Source organism: Pleurodeles waltl, chromosome 1_2, assembly GCF_031143425.1.
Source record: "Pleurodeles waltl isolate 20211129_DDA chromosome 1_2, aPleWal1.hap1.20221129, whole genome shotgun sequence".
Classification (NCBI taxonomy): Eukaryota; Metazoa; Chordata; class Amphibia; order Caudata; family Salamandridae; genus Pleurodeles; species Pleurodeles waltl.
This window is the reverse complement of record NC_090437.1, coordinates 1,171,131,878-1,171,155,217: the sequence shown is the minus strand read 5'-3', so window position 1 is coordinate 1,171,155,217 and position 23,340 is coordinate 1,171,131,878. Positions and strand designations below refer to the sequence as shown.

Below are 23,340 nucleotides of genomic sequence, written 5' to 3'. Positions count from 1 at the left end.
TGTATTGCAACTAGAGACTCATTTTGTAAGAAATGTCCTATCTGGTAAATCAATCATCTGTTGACATTACTGCTCTGAAAAGATAAGTAGTTGCAGAACCTTCCAGTCAACTGCAATGGCACATTCAAAGAACTGTCAATGATTGTACACTTAAATTGTTATGTCTTGTGCTTTTATCAAGGACAGAGGAATGGGATAAGCTGTTGAGCCTGACATCCTTGGCGTTATTTTCCATCAGCTTTTTGCCTCCCATACTCCTGTTTTTGCTGGCACAGTTTTTGCAGGCTTTAGGACTCTGCACACTTTAGCCACCACTAAAGTGCTTATGCTCTCTTCCTCAAACATGGTAACATTGATTTACACCCAACTGGCACATTTAATTTACTTTTAAGTCCCAGGTGCAGTGGTACATCCTGTACCCAGGGCATGTAAATAAGATCTTACTAGTGGGCCTGCAACACTGATTGTGCCACCCACTTAAGTAGCATTTTACACATGTTCAGGCCTGCCATTGCAGCATGTGTGCGCAGTTCTAATACATATAAATCACTACTAGGGCAGGCCCTATACAGGCCAGAGGGAGAGTGCAGTGTAATTAAAAAGTTGGATAGGTACCTTTAAGTTTTACATGCCCTAGTAGTGAGAAACATTTAAACTAATTTTTTGACTACTACAAGGCCTGCCTCTCTCATAGGATAACATTGAGTTCCGTTATTACATTTAATAGTGGTAATTTACAACTGGGACAGATTGAAATGTCGAGCTTGGTGTGTAAAGAATTGTAATTTAACTTAGTGTTAAGTTAGATTTTAAGTTAAGTTACAATTCTGAAAATACCACTTTGGCATTTTGTTGTTGTTAACCGTTTGGTGCCTGCAGTCTGCTCCTGGGTCACATGACTAGGTGTACCTGGCAGTAGCTCTTTGTGTAATGCTCCCAGACAGTGAGACAAAGGTGTCAGCAGGATAGGCCATCTCTGACTTTATGAGGGGGAGGAGCTGTTGCCAACCACACGTTCACATCACTAATCCTCCGTCAGCGCACAGTCACAAAGGGTTTGACACTACTTTTTTGTGACTCCAGGCAAGCTAGGGCCAGGAAGGAGAGGCATGAAATTGTAAGCACCTCTGGTAGTGCAAACCTCCAGAACCTTCTCCTGCTTCAGAGTGGGCTCAGATATAAATATTACACCAGGTACCAGGACCCTCAAACCCAACTCTTCAGTACACCTCTGGACCTGTGGAAGACTCAGAAGAACTGTTGTGCTGCTCTGAAAGGACTGCTACTCTGTTGCCCTGCTGCCTGAGTTAAAAGGACTGGGCGTACATCATAAACCAAGGAACACCAGAGTGACTCCAAGAGCTATTTGGCTGGACCCCTGATCAGAGCCTCAGGGGCAGAACAATATCTGATTCCTTGAGCCCAGCACCTGGACTCTGTCTGCTATGGGTCCTACACTCACCTGGCGCCACACCAGTTAAAGACCCTTGGAAGTGAGACTGAAGGTGCTCCGCCAGGCAGTTGTGATCTTGTAAACAGAATTGATGCAATGCTTCGCAACTCCTCGCAGCCACATCAGAACTGCCACAGAGTGGTGTAGGTGCATGGCCAACAGCGCACCTGGCATTGCAGTCCACAGTCTTCTCGGAATCACCACTGCACAATGTGTCCTGAACGCACGTCTTCGCATCACATGTCCATCATTGAGTGCATCATTGACGGTGATGCAGGACTTAGCAGTGCAGCCCGCAGTTTCTTCGGATTCACCAGTGTATAATACACCTTCGACATAAGATTTCCCATCCCATGCCCCTCATCGACAGCCTCCTTTACAAAGACATTCCTCGACGCAGGATTTTCGCAATTCTTTGTAGCCAGGATTTAAGGTACTTTTTTCAGAGGGCTAACTTGGTCCCTCTATTTGGCCTGCGCCCCCTCACAGTAAGTCTAAACTTGTGACTGTGTCACGGTCTGGTGCAACCAGATAACCACAGTTGGTGCTTTGTGTTTCTAGACACTATTTTCACTTAAACCTTTAAAAGCGCAGATTTCCAGTTCTGCTGGTTGGATTTTTGTACTTTTGGTCTCAAATAATTTACTAATTTACTCTATTTTTCTAAATTGAGGCACCATTTTTTTAAATTTGTACTTTATTATTGTCTTAAGTGCTTTATGAATAATTTTCATATTGCCTCTATGTTAAGCCTGATTGTTTTTGTGCCAAGCTACCAGAAGGTTAAGCGTAGGTTAATTTGGGGTTTGCTTGTGACTTCACCCCCCTCAACCAGTAACCCAATTTCCTAAATTGGTGTTCAGTGGTGAGATTAGAATTTGTGTTTGTGCAGTGCTTTACAGTGATTTTGGGTTACACTAAAATCCCAGATAAATAATTTTATACTATTACGAGTTTCTCTAAAATTCTCCTTGACTGGCCTTTTTGCATTTTCAAAATTACCTCTAATTCTACTTGACTGTTGTGCTTGAAATCTCACCAGGAAGAAAGTGTTTGAGCTTGCCAGCATGGTTGTTACACTGTGACTGAGCTCGAGGAGTTAGGCAAAGAGAGGGGACTTCCAGCAAAAAGCAACACCAGAAAGCTGAAGCTACAAAGGGAGCTAAGAGTATAGGCACCAGTCACTGGCTACAGCAATGGAAGGGGAGGATGATATGGAAAGGCAAGGAGAGGACCTGGATATCAGTCCTAGGATGCAGCATTCAGGTGAGGGGGGTGAATTGTCTCCTGGGTTGGAGGACCCTGCCAGTGTATCTTCCCAAGGTATGTCCCCAGAGGAGCTGGCAGACATCAAAGCTGACATGGAGTTTAGGCTGCAGATGGCCAAGCTTAAGATGGAGGAAAATAAACTAGCCATAGAAATGTAGAAGGAGAAGGCTGAGAGTCCTGGCAAGGCAAATGTCCAAGGGAGCCTTGAGGAAAAGAGACTATTATTATTATACATAATTTATAAAGCGCATACCTAACAAGAGTTTTCCCAGCCCTAGCCAAATTACAGATTGAAGCACTCTAGGCATCCCAGAAAAAGGGGCAATGATTTAGAGACCAAATAGTTGAAACAGCCAAGTTGTCAAAAGTTTCCAAAATGCAAGAAGAGAATCACATCCTCTTAATGTTGTCAGCAAACCATTCTAGAGTTTTGGCCCCAGATAAGAAAATACACTGCCTCCTTGGCTCGCTTTCCTAGTTCTAGGAATTACAGCCAGCTTCTGATGGCTAGACCTCAGCTGGCATTTAGGGGAATATCGAGAGACCAATGACCTGAAGTAAATAGGTCCGGTGTTATGTAGGCATTTGTGCATAAAGCACAATGCCTTAAATTGCACCCATCGCTCAATGGGCAGCCAGTGAAGGGACCTTAACAAACTGGCAGTATCAAAAAACTTAGGGGGAAGAAGCAAAAGGTGTGCAGCAGCATTTTGCACAAGTTTAAAATGTTTATGTAATGATTTTGCCACCCCCGATATAGGATATTCCTATAGTCCATCTTGTAGAAAGCTAAGGCATCAACTACAGATCTATCTCTGAATCAGCATAGGAAGGAAATAGAGTATCATCTTAAGCCATGTCAGTATGCCAAGACAAGTGGCAGTTACATTGGTAATGTGCTGACTCATAGTAAGTTCATGATCCAGCCAAACTTTCAAGTTCTTTACACCAGGGATGTGGTTAGGGGAATTGTCAACAGAAGCAGGTCTCAAGTGTGCGCTTCAGGGTGTTGAAGGATTACCCACCAACAAGATCTCTGTCTTGTCACAATTTAGCTTTTTGGGAGTTTGCAGCCATCCAGTCAGAAACTTGGGCAAGACAAGAGGGCAAAGACACAATGTTCTGATTATCCTTAGAGGACAGAGATAACACAATTTGTGTGTCATCTGCGTATTAAAAGAGTGTGAGGTCACAGTTCGACACAACATCTGCCTAAGGTCTCACATATAAATTAAAAAGCAGGGGAGTCAAAATGGAGCCCTGAGGAACACCTGATGCTAAAGAATGCAATGTTGACCTGTGTTGGTTGTATGCACCTGAAAGGTGCGAACATCCAGGAAGGATTTAATCCAGGCTAATACAGTTTCCTGTGTTCTCGTTCCCTTTAGTCTTTCTAGGACCATATTGTGGTTGACAGTATCAATGCTGCACTGAGATCTAATAAAAGCAAAGCAGCAACACCACCTTGGTCCAGTTAATGCCTCAAGTACTCCATAACACCAAGAAGCACTGATTCAGTGCTATAACCTGGTCAGAAACCAGATTTTGATGGATGGAGTAAGTCGTTGAGTTCTATGTGTCCTGTGAGTTGCAAGTTCACATGTTTTTCTAGCACTTTAGAAAAGATGGGCAGCAAAGATATCTGTCTATAATTAGACCATACGAGAGGGTCAGCATTAGTTTTTTTCAATAACGGAGAGACCAAAGCAGTTTTCCAGCTTTTTGGGACCACCCCTTCTGCCAATGATTGACTAATAGTAGGCCACTCTGCTTCATACCTCGTAGGGAAGCTTCCCCATAATATCTGGGGGGGCAGGGATCCAGTGAAGAACCTGAATTAATGGATGAAAGGATGGTCTTAAAAGATGCCATGTCCAATGGCTGAAAACACCTTAAACTAGTATCATCCACTTTTTTAATAAAGAATTCAGCAAATTCCTCACACTACATTTGAGAGAGAGAAGTAGTTAGTACCATCTTTGTCGGATCCGACAGAGCTTTCACTGCCTGAAAAAGAGTATTGGAGCAGTTTTGAGTTGCAGTAATTATATTAATAAAGAATGTGGCTTTGGGCTCACAACGTACTTTACGGTTGGACTTTAAGGCCTTCTTATAGATTACCTTGTCCAAGATATTATAAATTGTACTCTGTAGGAAGTTGGCTCTGTATGTGCTATTTCAAAGTAAGGAACAGCATGCACAGAGTCCAAGGGTTCCCCTTAGAGGTAAGATAGTGGCAAAAAGAGATAATACCAATGCTCTATTTTGTGGTAGTGTGGTCGAGCAGTAGGCTTATCCAAGGAGTAGTGTTAAGCATTTGTTGTACATACACACAGGCAATAAATGAGGAACACACACTCAGAGACAAATCCAGCCAATAGGTTTTGTTATAGAAAAATATCTTTTCTTAGTTTATTTTAAGAACCACAGGTTCAAATTCTACATGTAATATCTCATTTCAAAGGTATTGCAGGTAAGTACTTTAGGAACTTTGAATTATTACATTAGCATGTATACTTTTTACATAAAACACAATAAGCTGTTTTAAAAGTGGACACACTGCAATTTTCACAGTTCCTGGGGGAGGTAAAGTAATGTTAGTTTTAACAGGTAAGTAAGTCACTTACAGGTTTCAGTTTTTGGTCCAAGGTAGCCCACCGTTGGGGGTTCAGAGCAACCCCAAAGTTATCACACCAGCAGCTCAGGGCCGGTCAGGTGCAAAGGTCAAAGAGGTGCCCAAAACACATAGGCTTCAATGGAGAGAAGGGGGTTCCCCGGTTCCAGTCTGCCAGCAGGTAAGTACCCGCGTCTTCGGAGGGCAGACCAGGGGGGTTTTGTAGGGCACCGGGGGGGACACAGGTCAGCACAAAAAGTACACCCTCAGCAGCGCGGGGGCGGCCGGGTGCAGTGTGCAAACACGCGTCGGGTTTTCAATGGTTTCCTATGAGAGATCAAGGGATCTCTTCAGCGTTGCAGACAGGCAAGGGGGGGGCTCCTCGGGGTAGCCACCACCTAGGCAAGGGAGAGGGCCTCCTGGGGGTCACTCCTGCACAGGAGTTCCGTTTCTTTAGGTGCTGGGGGCTGCGGGTGCAGGGTCTTTTCCAGCCGTCGGGAAATGGAGTTCAGGCAGTCGCGGTCAGGGGGAGCCTCGGGATTCCCTCTGCAGGCGTCGCTGTGGGGGCTCAGGGGGGACAACTTTGGTTACTCACAGTCTTGGAGTCGCCGGAGGGTCCTCCCTGAGGTGTTGGTTCTCCACCAGTCGAGTCGGGGTCGCCGGGTGCAGTGTTGCAAGTCTCACGCTTCTTGCGGGGAGTTGCAGGGGTCTTTAAATCTGCTACTTGAAACAAAGTTGCAGTTCTTTCGGAGCAGGGCCGCTGTCCTCGGGAGTTTCTTGTCTTTCTCAAAGCAGGGCAGTCCTCAGAGGATTCAGAGGTTGCTGGTCCCTTGGAAAGCGTCGCTGGAGCAGGTTTCTTTGGAAGGCAGGAGACAGGCCGGTAAGTCTGGGGCCAAGGCAGTTGGTGTCTTCTGTTCTTCCTCTGCAGGGGTTTTTCAGCTCAGCAGTCTTCTTCTTCTTGTAGTTTCAGGAATCTGTTTTCCTAGGTTCAGGGAAGCCCTTAAATACTAAATTTAAGGGCGTGTTTAGGTCTTGGAGGTTAGTAGCCAATGGCTACTGGCCCTGAGGGTGAGTACACCCTCTTTGTGCCTCCTCCCAAGGGGAGGGGGTCACATCCCTAATCCTATTGGGGGAATCCTCCATCTGCAAGATGGAGGATTTCTAAAAGTTAGAGTCACCTCAGCTCAGGACACCTTAGGGGCTGTCCTGACTGGCCAGTGACTCCTCCTTGTTGTTTTCTTTGTTTCCTCCGGCCTTGCCGCCAAAAGTAGGGGCCGTGGCCGGAGGGGGCGGGCAACTCCACTAGCTGGGGTGTCCTGCGGTGCTGTGACAAAGGGGTGAGCCTTTGAGGCTCACCGCCAGGTGTTACAGCTCCTGCCTGGGGGAGGTGTTAGCATCTCCACCCAGTGCAGGCTTTGTTACTGGCCTCAGAGTGACAAAGGCACTCTCCCCATGGGGCCAGCAACATGTCTCTAGTGGGGCAGGCTGCTGGAACCAGTCAGCCTACACAGATAGTCGGTTAAGGTTTCAGGGGGCACCTCTAAGGTGCCCTCTGGGGTGTAGTTTACAATAAAATGTACACTGGCATCAGTGTGCATTTATTGTGCTGAGAAGTTTGATACCAAACTTCCCAGTTTTCAGTGTAGCCATTATGGTGCTGTGGAGTTCGTGTAAAACAGACTCCCAGACCATATACTCTTATGGCTACCCTGCACTTACAATGTCTAAGGTATTGCTTAGACACTGTAGGGGCACAGTGCTCATGCACTGGTGCCCTCACCTATGGTATAGTGCACCCTGCCTTAGGGCTGTAAGGCCTTCTAGAGGGGTGACTTATCTATACCTGCATAGGCAGTGAGAGGCTGGCATGGCACCCTGAGGGGAGTGCCATGTCGACTTACTCGTTTTGTTCTCACCAGCACACACAAGCTGGCAAGCAGTGTGTCTGTGCTGAGTGAGGGGTCTCCAGGGTGGCATAATACATGCTGCAGCCCTTAGAGACCTTCCTTGGCATCAGGGCCCTTGGTACCAGGGGTACCACTTACAAGGGACTTATCTGGATGCCAGGGTGTGCCAATTGTGAAATCAAAAGTACAGGTTAGGGAAAGAACACTGGTGCTGGGGCCTGGTTAGCAGGCCTCAGCACACTTTCAATTCAAAACATAGCATCAGCAAAGGCAAAAAGTCAGGGGGTAACCATGTCAAGGAGGCATTTCCTTACATACTCCATCCTCTCTTTATCTATTTACATGCTTTTTTTCTCTTTATCAAGAGATTCATTGGTAGTGATCTACAGTGAATCTTAGTAGTAATAATTTCTAGAATGTCTAAATAAGATCTAAGCCAATTATCAATTACGGGTGTATCTAATACCACCGAGTTACAGAGTAAATAAAGATTCTCTTCAAGCATAACATTCCACAGAGGTATATCTAATTTTGCCCAACTTTTGTTAGGAAAGACATGCTGCCTATCCTGACATTGCAGCATAGGATCTATGGGGAAGAAGCACGAGACTGCAAAACGGTCATACCATGTCAAAGGTAGAGGCATATCTGCAGTGCTTAATTTGTGCTTGTTGTTTCCGATGCGGAGCACCAGCACTTATTTTTGAGGGCCGGTGCTTATTCTTCTGCCCCAAGCATTTGCTGTGAGCAAAAGACACACACAGAAAAGATGGAGGAAGAGAAAAATGAAAAAGCGTCACAATGGGAGAAAGCAGAAAGCTGCAAGAGTGAGCGGAAGGGGCAGGGAATGGCTGTAAATGGATTGAAGCAGTCAGAGATGGCCTCAGGATTACGCTGCCTCTGTATTCCATGTTTCCATATTTAATTGCAGCAGCCACATGTTTAAGATGAGGGCTTTGAGCCCCAGCACATTTTAATTTACAAATTAAGCACTGCATATCTGTATCATTTCATTTCAGCCTGAAGTAGGGGAGAATGGCCCATGAGCTAAGCCTCAGAAAGCTGGACATCAGAGCTAAACACTCAGAGCCTAACAATAATGGTGGCAGCATACCCGCAGTGCCCTTTGGAGACAAGAAGGTCCCATTCCAAAGGATCTGGTGCCTAACTTTGCTGTGGGAGGTGACTTCGACAAGTGGTTTGAAGCCTATAGGGTTGCTCTGGAGATGAAGAGAGTCCTTGAGGAAGATTGGGGTGCCAGTCTCTGAAGGCACATACCTAGTGAAGGGAGGGAAGCCCTATTTGGCCTAGTGAAGGGGTACAGGATGAGGTAGCCCCCATGAAGGACACCCTTGTCAGGAAAATGACCTAATCCCAGATAAGTGCAGATAGAAGTTTAGGGACAATCAGAAGCTTCCCCATCAGTCCTGAGTGCATTGTGTAGATTCCTTTTGCAAAGGACAGTGAAGTGAAAGATTACCAGGGGCTGTACAACTTAGTGGCAAGAGAGCACCTGTTCAGTCTTTGTTTGGCAGAGGTGCGCCAACATCTGATTGACAGCGAGTTTACTGATCCAAGGGAGCTTTCCATGGAGGCAGACCGCTGATGCAGCACCAGGGTCCACAAGGGTCAGATCACAACAGTGATGGGTAAGGTCCCCACAGAAAGAGGGGGTAGAAGCAAGGAGTTCTCAAAAGGTCCTCAAAATAGTTTGATGGGGCAGGATTCCCTACCCCCACCTAAACAGAAGAAGAGTAAGTTCCCTGACCATCCGTCTCAGGAAAATTCACCCCTAATTGTTATGAGTGCCAACAGGTTGGGCAGTTCAAGGGTGATGCTGAGTGTCCCAAGCACACACAACCCCCCACTGGTGAACAGTCCCCAGGACCAGCTAGTGTATCGCTTGTGAAGGAGGTGCCCAAGTTAGTATAGTGGTAGTACAGAGGTTACTCTAGCATCCTTGGGTGGCAGAGAGATGGTGCCCAAAGCCCGTATACTTAGCAATACCAAGACGTACAGGCAGTGGGTCACCCTTAATAGGCAGAGGGTGGAGGCTCTAAGAGACACAGAAGCCACCATGACAAGTGTTGGCTGGTGTCTTCAGAGCAGGTAATCCCTAATGTAGTCCACCAGTTTGTAGTAGCTGACAACAGTGATAGTCACTATCCAGGGGCTCTGGTTCCTGTTGAATAAGTGGGGTGTCTCAAGTTCCTTCAGGGTAGTCCAACCATACTTGTGGATTGCCTGCTCAGTAATGACCTGGAGCACACCATCTGGAAAGAGGTGGAGCTCCAGTCCCACCTGCAGATGTTGAGGTGTCTGACCAGATGGTCCATGGCCGCTCAAGAGGATAGCCAGTAGAACCTGGAGCCTGGAAGAATAGCCCATGTACCTGTCAATAAAAAGGAAACTCGCTCCCGAAACTCCCAAAGACTTGGAAGAGGCTAAGCCTGTGGGCAAAGCTCCAGAACCTAAAAAGGAGGGCACTGCTGCCCTGGAAGACCTACCTGAACTGATAAATTGGCAAAAAGAAGGGGGTCCCACCAGAGAGGACCCTACTCTGGATGGCCTATAGCGGCAGGCTGAGGCCCAGGCAGCTGGTGACACTTCTGGGGAAAACCTGATTTACTGGGAGAATGGTCTCCTGTATAACAAGCCTAAGGTTCCTGAGCCTGGTGCAACCCATGTGCTTGTGGTCCCCCGATGTAACAGGTCCTTCCTACGGGAGCTGGTTCATAATGTTCCCTTGACAGGTCACATAGGGCAGGACAAAAACTTTGATCAGCTTGTCACCCACTTTTATTGGCTCTGGATGAAGATGCCTTCAGATGTGTTCTGCAGGTCATATCCCACCTGCCAGGCCAGTGGTAAGTCAGGAAGGGAAGCACAAGGCTTCACTGGTTCCACTTCCCCCAATTGGCACCACCTTTGAGAGGGTGGACATCAACATTGTCTGGCCTCTGAACCTGGAGACAGCCATAGACAACATGTTTATCTTGGTCTTGGGTGACAATGCCACCCGTAAACTGGAAGCTTTGTCTCTGCCGGCAGTGGTCAGAGTACTGATGGGGCTAGTTACCCATGGTGGGTTCTCCAAGAAGATAGTGTCTGACCGTGGTAACATACAAGTTCTCCACATCCTATCAGCTCCAAACCAATAGATTTGTTAAGAGTTTCAACAAGACCCTTTAACGCATGATCATGAACCAGTCAGAGCCCCGTGGTGGAAGTGGGACATTCTTTTGCTGTGCCTGCTGTTTGCGTACAGGGAGGACCCACAGAAGTGGGTTGGATTTAGTCCCTTTTAACTTCTGTATGGAATCCTGTCTGAGGGCCTCTCAGCAAGGTGAGGGCGGGTAGGGAGCAGGCTCCTAGGAACGGCCATCAGGATGTAGTCAACTACATGCTGACCCCCCCCACACCAAGATGAAGCGCTTCTGGAAGAAGGCAAAGGAGAACCCGGAAGCCAGCCAGGAGGTAATGAAACAGTGGTATAACCAGAAGGCCATTTTGGTCAAGGTTAAGCCTGGTCAAAAAGTGTGGGTGAAGGAGCCTGTGAAGCCATTGTTTGGAGTTTGAGGATATGTAGGTATACGCAAAGATAGACGGAAATCAAAGTCAAAGGGTTAAGATTTCTAAAATGGTTAGTTCATTTGTCAAAGATTATAAAAAAAACTTTGCAAGAAGATATGTGATGATTGCAACAAATATTAGTTTTTTATAGCTGATATTGCTAAAGAAAATATGATTATCTGAATACAGAGATGCTTGGATCAGTTTGGTTCAGTTAATATTTGGGTTCTAGATTAAACCTACTCCTATAACTAAATGATGAGATCAATAATTGGTCATATTCCTGTGAATTGTCATAAGAGCAAAACATCTATCAGCATAGCACTATGTTAAACCTTAAACATCATATTCATATTGTGCTTCTTTTCTTTTTCTTGAAAAGAGATATCTTGCAGCACATGCTAAAAAACATAGCTACTCGGGGCCCATTCCTAGACTTATTGGACAATGCACATCTACTAGAAGTAGGTGTATGTTTAAAAGTTTAATGAGTGATTGGTAAAAAACACTGCAAATGTTTATGAATGCTCACAAAGGCATGCATTTGTAAGTGCTCATAACATTTACAATGCCATTTCTCAATATACTCCAAACTGAACACTCTTTTCCCAACTCTATTAGCCTAAGTTGACACTACTCAACCAGTGACTTCTTGATTATTGTATGTAAATCAATAACACATCCACAGAACCTAATTTTGGGAATCAGGATTTGCTATGCACAAAGGCCAATTGCTCACATGTGTTAAACATACATTCACCACAATATAATAAAAGTGCATGAGAGAAGGTTACTGCTAACAATTGTCTTTAGAACTAAAAATGACGAAGAATAATTTACTTTAAAAATATTTTGAATCTGAGTTGGTACTTGGCCAGAGGAAAAAAAATGCAATCTTTATTATTGCAATATATCCATATTATAAAGGTACTACTGGAGAGGATCAAAACTCTAGTCAGACTTTCAAAATCAGCCAGTATATGTCCCTAAATAAATTATATGATGGCAAACCTACAGCATTCTTCTTTTCTGATCATACTACAATATCTCTTCTCAACACAAGTTGTTCAATAACGAAACATGACCTTCCTCCTGCCTTAATCGTTTTGTACCCAATGCCCTTCATTTTTCCACTCGCACCTAATCTAAATCACAGTAATTATTTTGTTGATGTAATTAGTAATCTATTTAATCAATCTTTCTTTCATATACTAGAATTAAGAAAGGGGTACATGGCAGCTGTTAATTAAATTAATGGTAAGTAATGCTGCAAAACACTTTAATTAGTTTACATCTTTCATACCGATTTATCACACTTTCACAATATTCAGAAACTGACAGTTTAATCCGTAGCCTTTCTGTGGTTTGTAGCTTCATGGGTATTATTCGCAATTTTTTATGGAGGAAACAAACTTTAGTAAACAAGTTTAATTCAATTTACCGTCTTGCTTCCACCAAATTGTATACATAGGTATACCCTACATCTCATGAAACATGATTCTGAGACTGATATTCGCTAGTTTTGATTTCAAACACCCCAACTGAAAGTCATGTAATAAATACTTTTGTTTCACATGTTTAAGCTTGGGCTTTGCAGTACCTGCCTCTTCAAATCTTCTGTCTTGCTAACTGTAGATTTTGTATTAAACAGTGTTATACTGATACTTTTTTATTTATTCCTCTCAAAGTTGTACAGGTTGGTTTCTCATTTGATTGCATTCATTCATTCAACTTTGGAGTATCTCTTCTTCTCTTGCCTCGCTAAATAATATTTCATGCTGTCTCTGTCTTTTTGGTGATGTGTTCCTTGAGGGACAGGTCGATGGCTGTTGTGAATCCACGCCACTTACGTTAATAGTTGGTTGTTGATTAAATCCAAGTTCCTGTCGTTGAGCCAGGTTTGCAGTAGTTTTTGATTGTTGTTGGTGATTAGGAGGAATTAATTCTTAGTTTGAGTTTCACATACATGCTCCACATTGAGGTCTGCATGAGATGGAGGTATGTTTGAGCCAAGAGCTAAGGAGATTTTCATGTTCATGTAAAGTTATTTGCTGATATGTTACTTCATAGGTGACAGATGGTGGTCGTTATAGCTGCAAAAAAAAAAGAGCCAGTGGAAGACAGAGCTGAAAAAAAGATAATTCAAGAAATCTCTATGGGCAAGACCTTTGATGTGGTCTTCTGCCAAACTTGTTGCCTTCACTCCTCCTGTTTGCTGAATTTTGTTTTGTTAGCCTGAGGACGCAGTGCACTTTACCACTGCTGACCAGTGCTAAAGTGCTTGTACTCACCCCCATAAACATGGTAAATTTGGCTTACACTAAATTGGGACATTTATTCTAGTTACATGTCCCTAGTAAATTGGTACTGCATATACCCTGGCACTGAAAAATAAATGCTACTAGTGGGACTACAGCACTTAAGCAACTATTTAAAACATTTGGCAAAATTAAACTTTTTCCAGGTTTAGTACTTTTTAATACATATGTCACCCCTAAGGTAGGCCCTAAACAGCCCATAGGGTAGGGTGTACTGTATTTAAAAAGTTGGATGTGCACTTTTAAGTTTCACATTTCCTAATAGTGAAAAACTCCTAATTTAGATTGTCGTTAGTGCAACACCTATCTCTCCCATTGGATAACATTAGGTTACCTTATTGCATTTAATAAGTAATAACTTTTGATTGGAAGCAGGTAGGAATGTCATGTTTACACTCAGATGAATTATAATTTAAAACCATTTTTAATGGTAAAGTTGTATTTTTTGTTACAATTCTGAATATGCCACACCTTTTGCCAGGCCTAAACCTTCCTTTTTAATATATATGTCACCCCTAGGGTATGTCCAAAAATCCCTTTAGAGCAGTGTGCATTGTATTTAAAATGTGGACATGTACATGTAAGTTTTACATGTGCTGGTAGTGAAGAACTCTAAAATTAGCTTTTACTACTGCAAGGCCTATCTCTCCCATATGATGAAATTGGGTTATCTTACTACAATTAATAATTGATAACCTTTGTTTGGGAACTTTTAGAATTGTCATGTTTAGTTTCTAAAGAAATTAAATGTACAATCTTCTTAAATGCTAAAGTTGAATTCTTTTTTATTCTGAAAATGTCACGCTTAGAAAGTTTGCACATTTTTGTCCTAATCATTTGGTGCCTGCAGCCTGTGTCCTGGGTTACATGACTGGGTACAGTTGTCCTTTGCATATTCTTCCCAGACATTGAGACAAAGGTGGACTAGGTGTTGGTAGGGTGGAGTATCCTGCCTCACTTACATTTCAAATGGGCTGCAGCATACTCACAACGAGCTTGACACCAGTCCACTGTCACCCTAGAAACTTTAGAGCCTTGTAATGGAGGAAGGACATTCCATAACCAGATGTGGGAGGAAGTCTATAGCTTCCTCCCACTTCAAAAGTTGGCAGAAGGCGTAACTATTGGACCCTCAGACCAACTCTTCAGTACATCCCTGGACCAGTGGAAAACTTCAGAAAGACTGACTTCTACTTCGGAGGACAGGCCTGCTGATTGAGGCCTGCCTTGTTTCTAAGAGGACTGCCCTGCTGCTTCAGGCCTGCCTTGTTCTTAAGAGGACTGCCCTGCTGCTTGAGGCCTGCCTTGCACCTTAAAAGAGTGAGGGCCTTCTCCTTGAACCCAGGACCATTAAGGTGACTAAGAGGGTCCATTGATTTCTTGTTCTGAGCAACAGTGATGCTGCAAGCCCCAGAGGCTTCTATGCAACTGCCCAACTGACTTCCTGCAACTGGACCTGCCTGAGCCCTGCTGGCCTTCTTTGGAGTGAGTCCCTAATCCCCAAGAGGTGCCGCTCTAGGTCCTAGACCCTTGGCTGGCATCATAGAGAAGTCTTCCTGGCCTAACTGAAGGTTCCATCTAATCCATTGGAAATGGGGCCCAGCAACACCAAGTCCCGCAAAGTCTCACTGCAGCCACATCGAAACTGATGGCGACCAATGTGAAGCCCTGCATAGCCTAGCTAGCCAGCTAAAAGCTTCTTCAGAACTGATGCTGGACGATTTCAGTATCAAGAGTGCGGAACCAATTGTGGCATTGTATTGGTTGTCTGCAGAGAGCTGGACAAAGGACATGGCCCCTGACTTTACTTATGACAGTAAAACATTAGTTTACATCAAGAAAAACTAGAAATACTCTTTAAAAAAAACAAAAGGTTAAAGTAATGTTATAGTTAAGTGACAATTTTGTTGACAATGTAAAGTCTAAAAAACACACTGAAATTCACCACATAGTTATCTCAAGTAAACATAACTCATGCCCTAAGTTAACTATAACTCACTCTCATATACATCACTCATAACATCTTCTAAGACTTCATTGATAATATCACTGCAACATTTGACATAACATCATTGATGAGAAGACTGTTCTTGCAGGGGAACAAGTTATATTTATGCTAGGGCACACGTTATAGTTGCTTGGAAGCTATAACTGGTGAGTTTCAGTGGAAAAGTATTATTATATGTATATGTATATAAATTACCCACTGGCAATCGTCAGTATCTAGTTATCACTAGGATCTGGGCGTTTTTTGACTTGGCTATATCCTTGGCACCATTTGATGAATCTTCACAAAACTGTCCAAGAAAAAGTGTGTCTAAGTATCTTGTTGGTCATGACAAGATTCGGGGTGATCTGTCAAGCGGGGACTGAGAAAAAGAGGCAGGAGGTCTAAAAAGTGTGCTTCCAATTTTTGCTCCCATTGATGTTTTGAACACAACTACAGCCTGAGCTGCTGGACAAAATTATGCCAAATTTGGTAGAAAGGTAGCTTTTAGTCTACAGATCAGACTTCTTCTTAGTTGGTGTAAATCCCTTCAGAAGTTTTTGAAATATTGTAAAGAAAACCAAATGTGTATATCTGGAAGCACAAAGGCTTCACAAATACTCCCAATCTCGTAGGGAGATGTGATTGGCCACCAACACTTCAACCAGGATGTGTTGGCAGCCATTTTGAGGCTCAGCTTCAGCCAATTCTAAAAATAAAACCAAAAAGGCACCCAAGACTTACAAGTATTTTTTTGAATTCACAGCAAAAAATCATGGCAAATCAGAATCAGTGAATCTTGCCAGGATTTAAAAACTAAAAGAAAGCACAGTCTCGCGCACTTGCTTTATATTTGCCCCTGGGTGGGCCAGGTCAGGAAGCATAGCAAAAAAATAGGAGGGGACGCATGGAACCTCCTACTAGGACTTATGAAAGCCCCAGGGACCGCCACCTCCATGGGGCACTGCTTATTATGTATGTGGGTTGGCCCACTGGGCCCACCCGTGCCTCACGGACTGCCACCTCCCCAGGGCAAAGTTGTTAAATTAATGCGGGTGTTCATGCTGCCCCCAGCAGTCCAGGGACCATCACCGCCCTGGGGCCAATTAACTAAAACGCATGCCCCCCACAGCCCCGGGGACTGCCACCTCCCCAGGGCAAATATACTTTAATAAAAGTGGGGGGCCCGCAAGGCCCCCCACATCCTTGGGGACCGCCACCTCCCAGGGGCTATGTTAATATAGTATGTGAGGGGTTGCTTGGCACCCTGCGACCGGGGGACCACCACCTCCCTGGGGCAACATAGAAATTAAATAGGGGGGTCCTGAGGACCACCCTGGCCATGGGAACTGCCACCTCCCTGGGGCAATGAATTAGAAACATGTGGAGGCCATACAGCCCACCACATCTCTGGGACCACCACCTACCAGGGAAACATCAGAAAATAAGAACCCTCTGGGCCCTGGGGACAGCAACCTCCCCAGGGCTACAAAAACATATGAGAAGGGGGTCCATCACTGACCCCCACACCTAGGGACCAGCACCTCCTCAGGCCTGAATTCAAAGATGTAGGGGGGCCGCACGACCCCCTTGTGGAGCCATAGATTGCCCAGGGGACCTCCTATCCCCAGAGCCGGCTCCTGCTACCTCCCAAGGTGCCCACCTTCGAGAGGTAGCAGTTTGCTCTTGCTTGGTGGGAGCAGACAGCTCCCACAAAGCAAACAGATACCTCAAAAGCTGTCAAACAGTTCCCGCTTGTTGAAAGCAGAGTCTTCATCTGTTTCCCTGCACACAAATGTGTGTGCAGGGAAAGAGATGAAAACATTGCTCACGCAAGCACAGAGATGCTATTTTAAGCAGATCCCTGTTTGCAGGAGCAATGCTAGCTCCTGCAGGATGTGGGGAGCCGGCTAGGACCAGGGGGGCCTTCAGGCTCCCATGTGGTCCTCTTCTGGCACCAAGCATCTTGCTTGTGTGCCGCTTTAAAGTCATTCTATGGAGAGAGCATTACAATAGCAATAGACTCTCCATAGAATGACTTCAAAGCGTCACACAAGCAATATGTTTGGTTCGAATATTATAGATAGGCTTTGATACACAGCAGACCAGAATTGCACCTAGCATACTAGTAAAGTTCTTGGACTTTTACGCAGAAGGCTGAAGGTTCAAATCCTGGTATCTCATGGCAGTGTGTCTATTTACTAGTCTTTTGACTCTTAAACATTCCCAGTGATGGAACATTTATGTCTTTGCCATCAAAGTCTTTGCGTTGAATGTCATATCTATGTCTGGAAACATCAAAGAGTCACCTGTGGCCTAGAGATTAAGGTCTCAGGCCCTCACCCTGAACGTTGAAGGTTTATAGTCTTGGTGTGTCAGTAGTCACATTACTGCTTTAATTACTTTTCACATTCAAATATTTGAAGCATATACCGAAATGTGATTGTACTCTTTTTACTTCACAAATACATTTTTCTTTTCGATTTGTTCTAAAAATATCTCATCCTAAGTATATCATTCCTCAAAGACTAGAAAAACTCTCTGGGTGGTTGTAGGGGATTGGCCACATGCCAGGCCCTGCAGCCAACCCCTGCTGCGCACTGCCAAAGTCCGTGCATGGTGCGGAGTTGGATGGTTATGTGGGGTTGGCTGCAGGTTGGCACTTGTCCGTGAGTGGCATGGGTGGTTATAGGGGTTGGCGGCAAGGCCTGGTCACAGGTCAGGCCCTGTCCCCAACCTCCACTGTGCGCAGCCAAAGGCCGTGCATGGTGTGGAGTTGGATGGTTATAGGGGGTTGGCTACAGGCTAGACCCTGCAGCAAACTCCCGCTGTGCATGGCCGAAGGCCAGGTGTGGTGTGGAGGTGGGTGGTTATAGTGGTTTGGTCACAGGCCAGGCCCTGCAGGCAGTCCCCGCCATGCACGGCCAAAGACTGTGCGTGGCACAGGGTTGGGTGGTTATAGGAGTTTCGCCAGGACCTTCAGCCAACCTCTACCATGCACGGCTAAACGACATGTGTGGTTGAAGCTGAATTAACATATATTAATTAAAATTACGGTAAAAAAAGAGAGAAATTCACTGAAAAAGAAACAAAGGTTACAGGGACATTATAATTAGGGAATAGAGTTTAAAACACATAGAAAGTCACTTAAAAAGACAAAGTTTAGAGGGATGTTATTGTTAGGCTCAGATTTTAAATGTAGCATCGAAATTCAATTTGGCTTCACGTGTGCCACACTTTTGTCATATGTAAGACTATTAGCACTGTAGTTGTTCTTTAGTACACTCTGGGAGGCTGAAGTAGAACTCAAGGGAATCATCTGACGCAGTGGTTTCCAACCTGTTTGCAGAACAAACCAACAGAACTGCTGTTTCCAAACTGTTATTGAAAAAGGAGTCACAGACATGGAGGTCTGCTGTCTCCAGCAGGCCACCATCCCTGTGAGTGCAGGGAATCGCAAGGGAGTCGCAAATTGGGACACACATCATTAATATTAATGAGGTGGGTCTTTGCGACCCCCTTGCGATTTGCAGAAGGTGTCTGAGACACCATTCTGCATAAGATTTTGCGAATCGGAAATTGCGAAGCGCACCGACTCGCAATTTCCGATTTGCAAAATCCTTTCTTGCTACATCTGGCACATAGAGCTTAGCCATGTAGGTCAGATTCCTTTACTTTGCTTCTCTTGGCTCTATCTGGTAGCCACCAACCTCTTTCCCCTTTCTCTCTTATTGCCCCTCCTTTGACCCTCATGGTGTCCTCCTGTGGGCCCTGCTTAGAGGGAAATGTACGTGTTTAAAGCAACCAACACATCAGAACTAGGGCATTGTCACATCCCAGTGCCATCCCGTCATAGGAAAATAATATTTTCATTTACAAACAAATATAAATCTCTAGCTGAATAGGCATGTATCTCCATCAACTATGGGGATGGTCAACTCTTTAAGAACATTTTTTAGTGTAACAAACGGAAAGTATGACTCGCAAATCTTTCCTGACAATCGCCTTAACCCTTAAGCGCTAATGTGGAGGCACAGGGTCAGAAATGTGTGACATTTCTCAAAACAGCTTTATATTTTTTTTTTTACAACGAAAATATGTTTAATTCATGGATAAGTTGGCAACAGCATGTTAGGGAGGTTTAAGCTGTGCACATGGTTGTTAAATACCCATATGTTACAACTCATTTTGCGTTTTCGTTTGCAATGCTCCTTTCTGAGCACCACTGGTCACCTCTAAGAAACCCACTACTTTAGGGGTCGCGTATGAATGCAGAAAAATCCCAGGAGAAAAAAAATCCAGAAGCATAAAGAGCACCCCGGATGCAAAATGAGAAAACAATCTGTGTGAATTATCTGCCATTTCAGCATCCAATTATTAGGTCTGGTTTAGAAAAGGCTTTAGCCGTCAGCTAACCTCATGTTTTCAGTAGGAGGAATACAGTACAATATATATATATATATATATATATATATATATATATATATACATACATACATGCTTGCAGAAAAAGTGGCTTATGGTCAACCTCTGCCATTTGTTATGTGCAGTAGCAACAAAACATTGCACAGCTCAACTTGTCTGAAACATCTGCTGTGTAAGTGGGTATGTTCGTCAAAGGTTTTGTGGTCATTCATATCCTGTTTCATGCAAGACTTTCATTAGTTGTTGAAAGTGACATCTGAGTGACTTCACTTTAGCCGTGCATGTCTTTGAATAGCCAAGTTTATATGTTCTCGCTTTTAATTAGGGGAGATGTTTTCTTTGATAAAGTACTTATAGCATATTAGTTTTCAGGCCTCGCCTACGACTTTGCACGTGCTCTCTCTTGTGAGAGATATTGTATACAACAAGGAGTTTGCAGCCCTACAATGGCTTACTATTCGTTGGCTTCAATCTCACTCTTACTTGCTGCGCTCTAATTGGCTAGTGGGTGCCGGCATCACTTCTTTTTTGAGCTGGAACAAAAACTAATTGCTTCGGCTTGATTGCTGTCCTTCCGCTGATTGCACTGTGATTGAGGTACTATTTTTTAAAACTTTTTATTCTTCCCCTGTCGCCACTGTTGTTTTTGCTTCCCACCCATATTTGTCCATGTTACTACTTTCCCTCCCACCCCTGTGTCTGTGTTGCTCATTTTGCTTCCACCCCCCAAGTTGCTTCTTCCCCTCACACACCCAGGCCACCATTGTCCTTGCTGCTTCTTCCCCTCCCACCCATGTTGTCCTTGTTGATTCTCCCCCCCCATTTTCCCACTCCCACACCTCCTTGTCCATGTTGCTCGTCTCCTACCACCCCTTACTCTCCCATTTTCTGTTTTAACAACCCCTGCCCCGTAGTGCTTTCTTTATAACTTTTAGCTATGCTGCACATCAGCACTGCTGCACTATAACATGGCTAAAAAACACTGGCAAAATCAATAGCTCTTGCCTAGGCGAGACCTAATGGCTTTGGCAATGCATGGTTCTTTAGGTAAGTATTTGTATGTTTTACATCCTGCTGGTGTACATTGAGTGTCGTTTTTTGTCTTTGCATGTAACATTGTTTTAGAAAATTATGTATTTACATACTTTAATGTCATTGGAATAACTAATAACTGTTAATCTGCATAATTTATTTTTGGTATTGTTCTGAAAACTTGTGCTTTCATAATGGTTATCCACACATTTTTTCCAGAGTTCGGATTACCAAGAAGCGCTCGGGTGATTTTATCTCTTCGTAACATTGTTTACTGGAGATTATTTACACACGGTCTGTACTTCACGCATTCTTTTCATGCTTCAAGGCGTGCAAATCGTTAGGGTGCTTTTAACTTTTTGTAAAATTGCTTTAATGGGGAAACGTTTACTCAATGCATGTATACCATATATTCATACAGTTTTCAAATATTTGAAACGTGTACTGCATTTGGATGTGCACTTTAAAAAGAACATTTTATTTGTATCCTACCTTGGTTGCACCTCACATTTATATGCCAGGCCTCTGTTTTTTAATGGATGTTTACAAGTGTGAAAGTGGTATACTACAATAGTTTTATGCTGCTTTCCATATATTCATATTTTCTGAAGGCTTATTATTAAATAAATTGTTTCAAAGATTCATTTGATGTGCTTTCAGCATTCGCAGCAATATTTATTCATATCCTTTCATACAGTGTCAATGATGTACAGCTTTTTTTTTTTAATCACATTCCTTTTTAGAATATGTGGTAGCTAACTAGATATTTAAACTGTGCTACCAGTGATTAATTTTCAGGTCGAGCGCGCAAGCGCTCTGACTATTGTAATCTGTCTGTGGGCTTTTAACCAAGCCCATCACTTTCAACTCATTCATGGGCTTGCCTATCATAGATCTTTTGTCATCATTGGTAAATGCCTTACGTTTGCCCCTCCCTGGGGTGGTTTTGTTACCACCTTGGCCATCGACCCTGTTACATGGACAACTGTACGTTTACCGATATCCTTGACTGTGAGCGAACTTCTTTTTCCTTTTGTGTCTCTCCTTCGCGCTCACGCTCATGGCGGGCATGGCGCTTTGAATCTGCTTGCTTATGTCTGTTTTACTTTTTCATTTTCAATTTATGTGGCAAGAAAAGTCCAGTTAGGAATTTACAACCCTAATAGCTATAACTCGAGCAAACACCAGACCTATTGCATGCTGTAGGAGAGCAGCAATACATCAGGAAGAAAGAATGAACTAATCATCAACAAAATTAATATCCTTGGCAATAACTCTACTTTTCAAAGTAGAAATGTTTCTAACGCAGAAAATATACACCGTGCTCTGAGCACACACATTCTCAAGGATCAAGTTAGTTAAATCATCTCTGCCTCACATCGGGCGCCTCTTTAATATTAATAACCCTGATTAGCTCCATGTGATTATAATAAGCAGCCGAGCCGTATCTTTCTGCTCCAGCTTGGACAATAAAGGCCTAGAAGAGCAGCAATGCATATTATTCCAATATGGAAACGCATGAGTTCTAAAGCAGATTTATTTCCAGCTAAATCTAAAGACATTTACTTTTTGTCTAATTAAAGTTCTCTCCCAGGTCACTGGAGGATTCAAGGGCTGCAAGCCGAGAGCTCTCAATTTGCTGCTTTAAGTGCCCGGCGGAAAACGATTCCTTCCGCCCTTCATGCGCTGCAACAACCCTTGGTAAATGCATGAAAGAAAGAGCGGCGCTCTCGCGCTACAGGATGCGTGACACCCAGGAACAAATGACGAATGGACATTGTACAGGGTCGGACTGGTCTACAGGGCATCACAGTGCCCGGTGGGCTGGTGTGACAGTTCCTTGTGTGGGCCAGTTTTTGGTGCTTATTTTGGGCTTGTTCCTATAGTCTGCTGGGCTGGTTGTTACTGATGATGTTTCTAATATTAGACCAAACATTGTCTGCAGCAATTCTATGTAGTCTTCCATTGCAGAATTACAGATTCAAAACTTCCCTGGCTTACAAACATGGGGCACTATTTTAGCTATCTAATTTATTAATGGGGTCTACTTTTATTTAGGTGCCCGCCATATTTTCTGTCACACTCTGACACAGAAAGCACACTGTGCTGAACTATGTGGATTCAAGTAATTGCCTTTCGACCTCTGTTGAATTTTCATTTCGGTTGCACTCTTTCATTGATATTTCACTCTTACACCCCCACATTTCGAACATCCCACCTTTGTCTCTCCTTCTACTTTCCTAATACCCTTTTGCCTATCACTTCCTGATTTTGGATCGCCTGGCCTACTCTTCACTTTACTGCTTGTCATGTCTTGAGGGCCCCGTACTGTAGACCCTCAAACTGGGAACCAAGGGTCGGTTTAGAGTTTTGCAGAGAGAGTCCTCCTTCGCAATGGTGACAAATTACCCTCTCAGCAAAACTGAAAGTCTGCCAACCTCAGAGTTTGGTGGACCTTCAGTATGTTGACAACAGAGATTGCTCTGTCTCCACCACCCACATGCACCTCCCACAACTTGAAAGAGTAATAGCCATCAGAGGTTTTGACATTTGTCCGTCTGCCCTATTTAGAGTAGGCAGAAAAATAGGATGTTTTCACTGTCTGTCACCACCAGGTAAAACCTGTAAAATTACCTCAATGTCATGGTAGAAAGACCCCCATGGCAAGGTGGTAATTTATTTTTTTTATTCACAAAAACAAAATTCCACTTTGGATTTTTTTTTTTTTTAAATAAAAAAATGAAAGTTTGATCAAAGGCTCT

General features: G+C 43.9%; 1 protein-coding gene across 7 annotated transcripts in view; it reads right to left on the bottom strand.

The window, feature by feature from the left end:
- SORCS2 (sortilin related VPS10 domain containing receptor 2) overlaps positions 1–23,340 on the bottom strand; it is a 1,939,515-nt gene that overhangs the window by 1,000,793 nt on the left and 915,382 nt on the right. The window lies entirely within an intron of this gene.